Source organism: Diabrotica undecimpunctata, chromosome 6 (assembly GCF_040954645.1).
Source record: "Diabrotica undecimpunctata isolate CICGRU chromosome 6, icDiaUnde3, whole genome shotgun sequence".
Lineage (NCBI taxonomy): Eukaryota > Metazoa > Arthropoda > Insecta > Coleoptera > Chrysomelidae > Diabrotica > Diabrotica undecimpunctata.
Window position 1 is genome coordinate 24,376,993 of NC_092808.1, and position 10,615 is coordinate 24,387,607.

Here is a 10,615-nt window from a genome sequence, read left to right on the forward strand (position 1 = left end):
CCGCTCGTACTCCCTCGTAGGGAGGCGTGTCCACGCAAAACATCTGCTGATCCGCCTTCCAAATACAAACACATCTCTCTTTTCCAGTGATCCACCCCGTACAAATACTCTGCCAACGTAATTTCAGGTATGGCATTATACCTTCATCTGGAAATGTATGACCGCCCTCGATCCCCATCATATCTTTTCTCTTGATCATCTAATGGCGATCCGAACGGTACTATTAAAAGGCCTACCATCTAGGGAGGATCTTCGTATAATACTGTCCAGTTTCATTTCACCTAGTATTATTTCGACTCTTCTCTCTCTCTTTCTCTCTCTCTTTCTCTCTCTCTCTCTCTCTCTCTCTATATATATATATATATATATATATATATATATATATATATATATATATATATATATATATATATATATATATATATATATATATATATATATATATATATATATATATATATTACAGATAGATGCCTAGCTGCATAGAATTACGAAAATCTACAGACCTAATCAAATTCACTCATGGTTTGCAATAAATTACCGCCCTTACACGCAGATACAATTGAATCAAGGAAAATAGAGATCTGCCGGTCCATCAAGATATTGACGATGCCAACATTTACCGACTTTGTTCTAAGAAACCCCTTAATAAATTCTTGTACTCGTTATAAATTCTTGTACAAAACTAAGACAAGAAAGTGTCAATATTTATATTTTTTTTACTTTGAACGGTCCAGTATAGAGACCGTTGTAATCTTCTGTCATAATAACTGTGATATCATGCATTTTCAGACCGAGTAGGAATAACATATATTTTAGTAAAAAATTATTGGTTTTTGTCATTAATAATTAAGGAATTTTATAGAATGCATAAAATTGAACAGGCCTACAATAAACTGAATTCTATAAAATTTATTTTTTAAAGACATTTTTCGAGGAAAATAACAATACCATACAAAAAAGAACTATCAGACAAATTTAAAATATTTAAAACAATAATCACATTGAAATCTATTTTATCTAAAACCAAACGTATCAACAAAGAGGAAAGAACAAACCATTTTATTTATAAAATACCTTTAGACCAGGGTGCATCTGTTTTAATGTGTATGTGAAAGGTGGCATTTGGATTTTTGCAGAAAAAGTTGTGTGATAACTTCGGTAATAATAATTGACTAGGTCGGGAATCATCATCATCATCAGTAGCTCGACAACCCTTTCTGGGTCCTGGCTTGTTCTAGGATTTTCCGCCATTCTGTTCTGTTCCTTGCTTTGTTTTTCCAGTTGGTAATCTTAAGTGTTTTCAGATCTTGTTCCACTTGTTCCATGTATCTAAGTTTGGGTCTTCCCTTTGACCTTCTTCCTACTGGTGTTTGTCTCATAATATGTTTTGGTGTTTCAGTCTCCAACATTCGTTCAACATGGCCCATCCAGCGCAGACGTCCGATCTTTATGGATGTTATGATCTCGGGTTCGTTGTATGCTGTGTACAGTTCAAAGTTATATCTTCTGCGCCATATGTCATTTTCCTTTACCCCCTTATATATGTGTCTAAGGATTTTTCGTTCAAATGTGCCTAATAGGTTTTCATCGCTTTTCGATAGTGTCCATGTCTCTGATCCATATACAAGGACCGGTTTTATCAGGGTCTTGTATATTTTGCATTTGGTGTTTCTTGTGATGTTGTTAGATCTTAGATGTTTAATTAGTCCATTATATGTTTTATTAGCGATATGTATTCTTCTCTTAACTTCTTCACTGACATTGTTATCTGTGGTAACTAGTGAACCTAGGTATGTAAAATTTTTCACGCTTTCGATGTTATAGTCTCCTATTGTCAGATTCTGTAGGTTTCTTTGGCCTGTCGATTTACTGACCTTCATGTATTTGGTTTTTATTTCATTAATGTTTAGGCCACTGTTTTGTGCCGCTCTTTCTATCGCATTAAATGCTTCTATCATCTCTCTTTCGCTTCTGGCTATGATATTAACATCATCTGCAAATGCCAATATTTGTACACTTTTTGTTATTATTGTTCCTCTGGTGTTGACTTTTGACTCCCTAATTATTTTCTCTAATGTGATGTTGAATAGAATACAGGATAGGGCATCTCCCTGTCGTAGGCCCGTTCTCACATGAATTGTATCTGTTAGTTCGTTTTGAATTCGAATTTTGCTTTGTACTTTAAGTGTTTCTTTTATGATATCAATGAGTTGAGTTGGAATATTAAACTCTTTCAGTGCATGAATCAGAAATTCTCGATGGATGCTATCATAGGCACTCTCAAAGTCAATGAAAAGATGATGTGTGTCTATATTAAATTCACTAGTCTTTTCCAAGATTTGCCTCAAGACGAAGATCTGATCTATTGTGGACTTCTGCCTGCGGAAACCACATTGATATCCCCCAACTATTTGTTCCGCATATGGTCTCAATCGGTCATACACAATATTTGACAGTATTTTATATGTCACAGTCAGTAGCGTTATTGCTCGGTAGTTTTTACATTGAAGCTGATCTCCCTTTTTATTTAGTGGAATAATTACTCCGGTATTCCAGTCTTGTGGCAGTTGTTTATTATTCCATATGTTCACTATTAGTTCGTGTATCGCATTCAATAGGGAGTCTCCACCTTCCTTTATTAATTCTGCGCTGATATTGTCTAATCCAGGTGACTTGTTGTTTTTCAGTCTGGTAACTGCTTCTTGCATTTCAGCCACTGAAGGTGGGGTTGTTTCTCTGGTATCCGTTTGATCCAGTATAATTCCATCATATAGTGGATCTTCGTTTTTTTTTTCAAACTTTTCTTTGAAAAATTCTGTCCATCTTTGTAGTATTTCACTCTGTTAAGTTACTATATCTCCTTCTTTGCCTCTACACATCATTGTTCTTGGTTTAAATTCTTTTCTACTTTTGTTAAGTTTACTAGGTCGGGAATGTTAATAAAAAAAATAGAATATTTAAAAATTACCAAAAACATCGTTTTTTTTTACTTTTCTTGCTTAAACTTTAAAACGATTTATTTTGGAGCAAAGTAGTAATAAAATAAAATAGCGATAATTGAATTTTCTATAACAAACGACTGGTTAAAATTGTTTAAATTTATTACCCTTGTTGTAAAATAGCAATAGATACAAAAAAGGAGGGATAAGCCTTTTTTATTCAATGTTTTTCAACAACTTGGATTGCACTTACGACCTTCATAAGTCACCTAAAAATCTTTATAATAATAATAAAACAGTCCACCAAATTTAATTAAAATTAATTTAATAGATTTTGCACAATAATTTTGCAATCTAATTTTTTTTTAAATTGAAATTCTTTAAAATCTTACACTCACTTGCGTAACTAAACTAGTCCATATAAAAGTTTGGCAATTTATTTACGTAATTATAAAAAAGTACTCCTCCTATCTATGAATATGTGAAAGGTGGAAAGAATATTTCGAAGAGATACTAAATGACGAAGTGACTACTGAAGAAAATTGTTATGTTCCTAGACCTCAAATAGTAATAGAAGAAATACCAAAGCCCACAAGAGAAGAAATTGAAGAAATAATAAAAGATATGAAAAGCCAAAAAAGTCCCGGGGAGAGCGGCATTGTGGCAGACAACATAAAATATGGAGGAGAGGTCTTAATAAACAAACTTGGTGAGCTAATACTAGAAGTATGGGATGCCAAAGAAATGCCTCAAGAATGGAATAAGTCGATTATAATTCCTATACACAAAAAGGGAGATAGAACTGAATGCACAAACTATAGAGGAATATCCTTATTAGAAGTAATGTATAAAGTACTCGCCATACTAATTAAAAAACGATTAGAAATATATATAGAGAAGAATCTAGGAGAATACCAGGGAGGATTTCGGAAAGGAAGATCAACAACCGATCAAATTTTTATGCTAAAACAAATCCTGACCAATTGCTATGAATACAACATTTCAGCACAAGTACTTTTCATTGATTACAAAGCTGCCTACGATACAATAAACAGAAACAAGTTAATAGAAACACTAAAAGAATTCCAAGTGCCAGAAAAAATAATAAGATTGGTAAAAATGACAATTAGACAAACCATTTGTGCTGTGAGATGCAACGGTACAGTCTCAGAAGAATTCGAAGTGAAAAAAGGTGTTCGCCAAGGAGACCCGTTGTCTACATTGCTATTCAATATAGTTCTAGAAAAAATTGTAAGGATTAGTGGGATAAATAGGTCCGGTACTACTTTATACAAGGAGCACCAATGCTTAGCATACGCTGATGATGTGGTTCTCATTGCAAGAAATGGAAAAGAACTATCAAATATAACAAAAAGACTGGTTCGGGAAAGCTCTAAAATGGGACTGAAAGTTAATATTAATAAATCGAAGTACATGGAGATCTCGAGCAAAAAAGGAATAAGCACCAGGGGATCCTTTAAATTGGAGGTAGAGAATGGATCAGTTGTAGAATTCGAGAAGGTGGATGAATATATGTACTTAGGTACTCTTATTGATCAGACATGTAAAGAAGAAACTGAAATCAACCTAAGACTGACCAAGAGCAACAGGTGTGCTGGAGCCATGAGCAAAATAATTAAGGCCAAAGATATATCTCGTAATACAAAAATAAGAGTATACAAAACTATAATTAGACCCACAATGCTATAGGCTGCTGAGACATGGACTATGAACAAAAGCGTACAGAACACATTGGAAGCATGGGAAAGAAAGATACTTCGCAGAATATTTGGTGGAAAAGTAGTGAGGGAGATTGGAGAAGACGAACTAATGCAGAAGTGTATCAGTTGTATGCTAACCCTACAATAACAAAAGTGGTGAAAAAACGTAGACTAGAATGGCTCGGCCATCTAGAAAGAATGCAAGGTAATAGACTAGTCAAGAATATTGCTTGGAGAGTACCTGAGGGCAAAAAAAAGAGAGGAAGACCAAGAAAGAAATGGAGAGATGCAGTGATGGAAGATGTCAGAGAGATGGGAATCAGAGATTGGAAGCTGTTAGCTAAGAATAGAAAACGATGGAAATTATCCATCCAGCAATGGGCCTAAAAGGCCTGTTAACGCTGTACATACATACTCCTCCTATCTAACGTACTTTATAGAATTGAAATCGGATTATTTGGGCAGTCTGAGGTCTGAGGAATGTTTTAAAATTAAAAAAAAATTGGTATACAAGCAAATAGAATATCTTGGTAACTATTAGTTTACATTAAATTCAGAAAGCGGCTTTAGAAAAGATTCGACAAGACGCTTCGACAAAGTTGGTCGGCATTTGCAATGAAGTTATAAACAATAGGATGGTAATCTTTAAACCATTACTTTTTTCTTTCGGAGCTCTTTCTTGATAATTTTTTTTATATATTTAAGATTTTCTTATATTTTATTTATAATATTAGAATGCCAGAAAATATTATTTTTAAGATTTTCTTTCTTTTTTTTAAGGTATTCATAACATATATTGGTCCTATCTTATAAAAAATTTAATTATTGCCATTTTATTTCATTACAACTTAGCTCCAAAATAAAACGTTTTAATGTTATAAGAGAGGAAACTAGAAAAAAAAAGCAATGTTTTTAGTAACTTTTAAATATATTAAATTTTTATTAATATTTCTGACCGATTTGAGAGGAAGGATAAGTTCCAACTTAGCAATTATTATTGCTAAGTTGGAAATGCGAAAACTTTTATTTAGATAAATCTTGAAGACTGTTAAAATGTTAACACCAATATTACATATAATAAAAAAACAGAATTCGATGGATCTTAGATATTTAAACACACATAGAACCAAAAACAGATGGTAAAAAGAGAAAAGTTAAAGAAGTAAAGAAGCTGATTTTGTTGTACTAAATGAAACAATGTGTCACAAATCCATTGGTACATTTAGTAGGATTTTGGTACCAATATTAAAAGAAGTCACTGACTTACAGTGAAAATATATAAGTCAATGACTTATTGAGGATACATAACTTGGTTAAAAATCATGTACATATAAAATTAGAACTTGGTATTATTATTTAGAGTAAACAATATGTAGGAGCTAATATTTACCATCTCGGAATAGTATAAGCTTTTTTCTGTCTTTCATCTTGATTTGCAATGGAATTACTAATAAGAGAATTTTACTTTAATGATTAAAAGTGTTTTATTTTTAATACCAATCATCATCATCGTTGATGATACGGCCCGAGTTGAGTCTCGACCTAAGCTGATTTTTCTATTCAATCCTATTCTATGTAGCTTGATGCCAGTTGACAACACCGATCTTTCTGACATCCTAATCTACCATCTACCATATACCATGCCTCCATCCCGATCTTGACCTACTTCTTCGTCTAGTTCTCTCGGTCTTCGCCAATAAAATAAGTCGTGCAGGGTAGCTTTCATTTGCTCCAGTTAGCATATTTTAATCTGTGTTAGGAATAACCGATGTCTCATAACCGTACATTGGAACTAGAAGTATTAAGGTTTGTTTTATCATAATCGTATAAGCGTATGGGCTCAGATGTGTAGAAATTATGTTACAGAATATCTTATATACTGTGGTCAAAAGGGTTATCCCTCTATAATTACCACATTCAAGTTGGTCGCCTTTCTTGTGTAGAGCCCATTTCTTCGGAATTAGCTCTTCTTCCCATACTCTGGCTATAATCTTATGGACTTGCTTGGTTAGGTGCAAACTTCCATTATTGTAGAGTTTTGACAGGATTTTATCAGTACCTGGTGCTTTGTTGTTTTTCATTTTTTGGGTAGCTTCAATTGTTTCCTGTAAGTTTGGTGGATTGATTTTGTTCTCATTTTCATCAGGACTTAGTTGCACAGTAGTGTCAAAGTTATCATCATTAGAGCATCTTCTTCGTAGCGTTTAATTCCTCATCGATCTCTATTCTTAGCAACATACTTCCAATTTGTTCCGCCTAGTTCATTAGTGCATAGCAATCTTGAAATACTCGGCCCATATCTTCCATCATTTTACTCTCATATTCTCGTTTATTTTTATTATGTTTATCCTCCCATCTAAGCTCATTGTAAGATTCTACTGTTGCTTGTGTATTTCTTTGTTGAATGAACCTATATACATGATTTTTTCTTCTAGTAGCTTCTTCGCCCTCAGCATTCAGCCAACCCTTTTCTCTTTGAAACTCTTTCTTTCCTAGTATCACATTTGCTGCAGATTTTATTACTTAGTTACATACATCCCATTTACCAGTTACTGTGAATTCGGGTTCCGTATTTAAGGTAGTTATTAGCTTATTGATCTTCGGCTGGTATCTTTCCGCCGCTTGTTCATTCTTCAAGAGATAAGATCTGTACTTCTCCGGTTTCTCACCTCTCTGGTTCTTTGCACGTGATAATCTTGCATGTGATTTTGATCCTACTAGGAAGTGGTCTGAGTCGGCGTTAGAACCTCTATAGCTACGGACATCCTGAAGGCTAGAGAAGCGTCTGCTGTCTCTAAGAGCATGGTCAATTTAGTTTTGTGTGAGTCCATCCGGTGAAGTTCGTGTCACCTTATGTATACTTTTCTGACGGAACTAAGTGCTACCAATCATCATGTCTCTCGAGGCTGCGAAGTTGATTACTTCGCTTCAGTTTTCATTTGTGGCGTCATGGGCAGTTAATTTACTAATATATGCTTCGTAGCAGTCCTCTTTGCCAATTCTGGCATTTAGGTAGCCAATCGCAATTTTTATATCGCTTCCGGGGCAAATATCATAACCGAATTCCAATTTGTTTCTCATCTGCTTCTTCTACTGGTGTGCATGTACATTGATTATAGTCACTTTTCTATATTGTATTTTTCTATCGCCTGGGTAGCGCAGTCTACAGCATCTTATTATAGTCACATTAAAGAATTTGTCCTTAATTTTTAAAACAGTTATTCTGTCGCTGATTGTTTGAAATCAAGAACTATTTGCCGTACTCTTACCAGCTGTAGTATACAGATTGGTGTCGTCTGTTTAATATTCCTTGACCAATTCACCATACTTCTTGCGTGGCTATAGTATCTGACTAGTAATTGGATAGTTCATCATAAAGATTCTTTGTAGCAATGATTTTTTTTCGGGATAAGGGTATTAGCCATATACCCAACCCCAACCTGAAGGACCAGCGACTCTTCTGTTACGGTTACCATAGTTACCATTAGCCAAGTTTTAACACGCCGTCCTCCCTTCCGTTAGATACATAGCGTGCACCAAGTGCACACCAAACATCGCTCAGAGGTCACGAATGTGGATGTGGGAGTACGATTTATTGGGATTATCTGTTTAATGAACTGCTGGCGTTTCTCAGAGTTTTAGCACAGCAAAAACCTCGACAATCTTTGCTATCGCCAAGACCCAAACTTCAACTATTTGACTTTTAAAAGACCAATTATATGCTATCATTATTTTTCTGACAACTAGTCTTAAATTAAAGTGGATTTTACATAATCCAATGGACTATCCTCCAGTCATTGGAACGCACCTCAAAAATGTTGACAATATTTTTTTTAAGTGTTTAACTTTGAATTGCATAATCTTTATATTTTAAATAGAACAAAATAATTTATTTAAATTGTATTTTGAGAACGATGTTTGAGGTGAAATCAAACATTCAAATGTAAGGTATTTTCAATGAAAATTCAGGTTTATTTTCAATAATTTCAGTCAATAATAATCTATGAGTAATTCGGTTTAAATGTTTCTCTACCATTTCTTTTAACGTGTCCAGTTCTCTACATAAGAAAAGTCACTCTAACTACTCACTCCAAGTTGTCCAATCTCATTAAATCCGTAAAAGATCAAATTCCCCAATGAGGACCATGCTGTCTACGAGATACCTTGTTCCAGTTGCCCACGTACATACATAGAACAGACAAACCAAAAAATCCACAACCGTATTTATGAACATTCTAAATCTGTAAAACATTCCGTTACTTCTTCAGTCCTAATACAACATCATATTCAGACAGTTCGCAAAATAGATTTCGAAAAAGCAAAAATGATCGCTTTCATCCACTCCTTAAAATCGAGAATTATTCGTGAAGCCATCTAAATTGAATAACGTTCTAACAGCTTAAACTCGACACTGAGGAATAGGCAGATTAAGACCTCAGTACCGTTTAAAATTCTTGTATTTCTGGAGAACAAGGTACCCCGAACCAAACCCCTTTTAATAATGGCTCCAAAATGGGTGCCGAAACGTCAAGTTTTAAATTCTCAACGCTGTTCTTCCCGAAGACTTTCATATAAACATGGAATAAACATGTAATTTTCATATAAATATTCAACAGATGAGACAGACTGGCAAAATGCAGACTGTATGAGGTGGATGATGAAATCTCTATATATTTACTCTCAAACGGCTGCACCACGCACAACTCCATAGCATGTTACCATAGAGCATATGGGATACAACAAGAGGATTTACCTAACAAAGTATTCAGATATACTAAACTTTCTGGCAGAAATAGGAATACATGAGCTACTCTAAACACAGAAACTCTGAAAGAAAAGGGGGACACAGTGGATATTATAGGTTCCCATAAAAGCAATGATCCAAACAGAAATTCCAAAGTTACCACTCATGACATCTTTTCACACTTAATACGATTGGAACTCGATATAATGGACGTGGATGCATGGTAAAAAACTGTATACTTAATGCCAAATAAATTACTAAGTAACAAAAATGCCCAAGGAGTCAATAGACCCAAACTAAAAAAATACAAAAATGAACGAGGACGTTCGTAATCGAATTGTGTATAGAAAAATTAAATCATTGACAAACACTTTCTTCGATTTCCTTAATTTAAAGACACTTAAATATTTTTCTCAAATAGTTTATTTCCATTGCTTTATTAATTATTTCTTTGACCGTAATTAGCTTAATGCCGTTTTCATATCAAAACCAAATGATAATGGTAACTGTTAATGTATTAATAATGAAGTTTAATTCAAATATAAATTTAATTTTAATGGGGAACTCAACTATTTGAAACTGTTTTCTTAATAAACGGTACAAACTGTGTCCAAATATTTAAATTTATTTTATAAGTGCATATGTGAATTAGAAATTTTATTTTGACGTTTTGGTCTGTATATTATAAGCTGTTTTCAAGACACGGTTAATTGTGCTACAAAGTATGTTACCTTGTATTATATGCCGCTTCTTGGCTATCGTGAATACCTAACCCAAAGATTTAACTCGGTGACCTAAATGCCAAAAATTGGTAGTCTGAATAATCCATAGGCCAATTTGGTCTTGGAGAAAGAAAAATACGAAAAGACCGACTGGCTGAATTTTTAGTAGAATAGGAGTATGATTACTAATATCTATTCCACACAGAATATACTCCTGGATATCCCTTCAGGAGATAATGAGAATTCAAATAGATTACTTTGTGATTAATAAAGCATAACAGCAACTTAAACATATCCAGCAGACCGTAACCCATTGATTGTTAGAATGAGACTCAGGTTAAATGAGGCAACTTGAAGGAAGAATACATACAACAAAGTTTACATCATTAGAAACTTGCATAAAACCTCACCAGACATACATGAGAAATTCCTTTACCAATATCAATCAAATCAATAATGAAAAAAAAGTCGTAGGTGATAAACTAA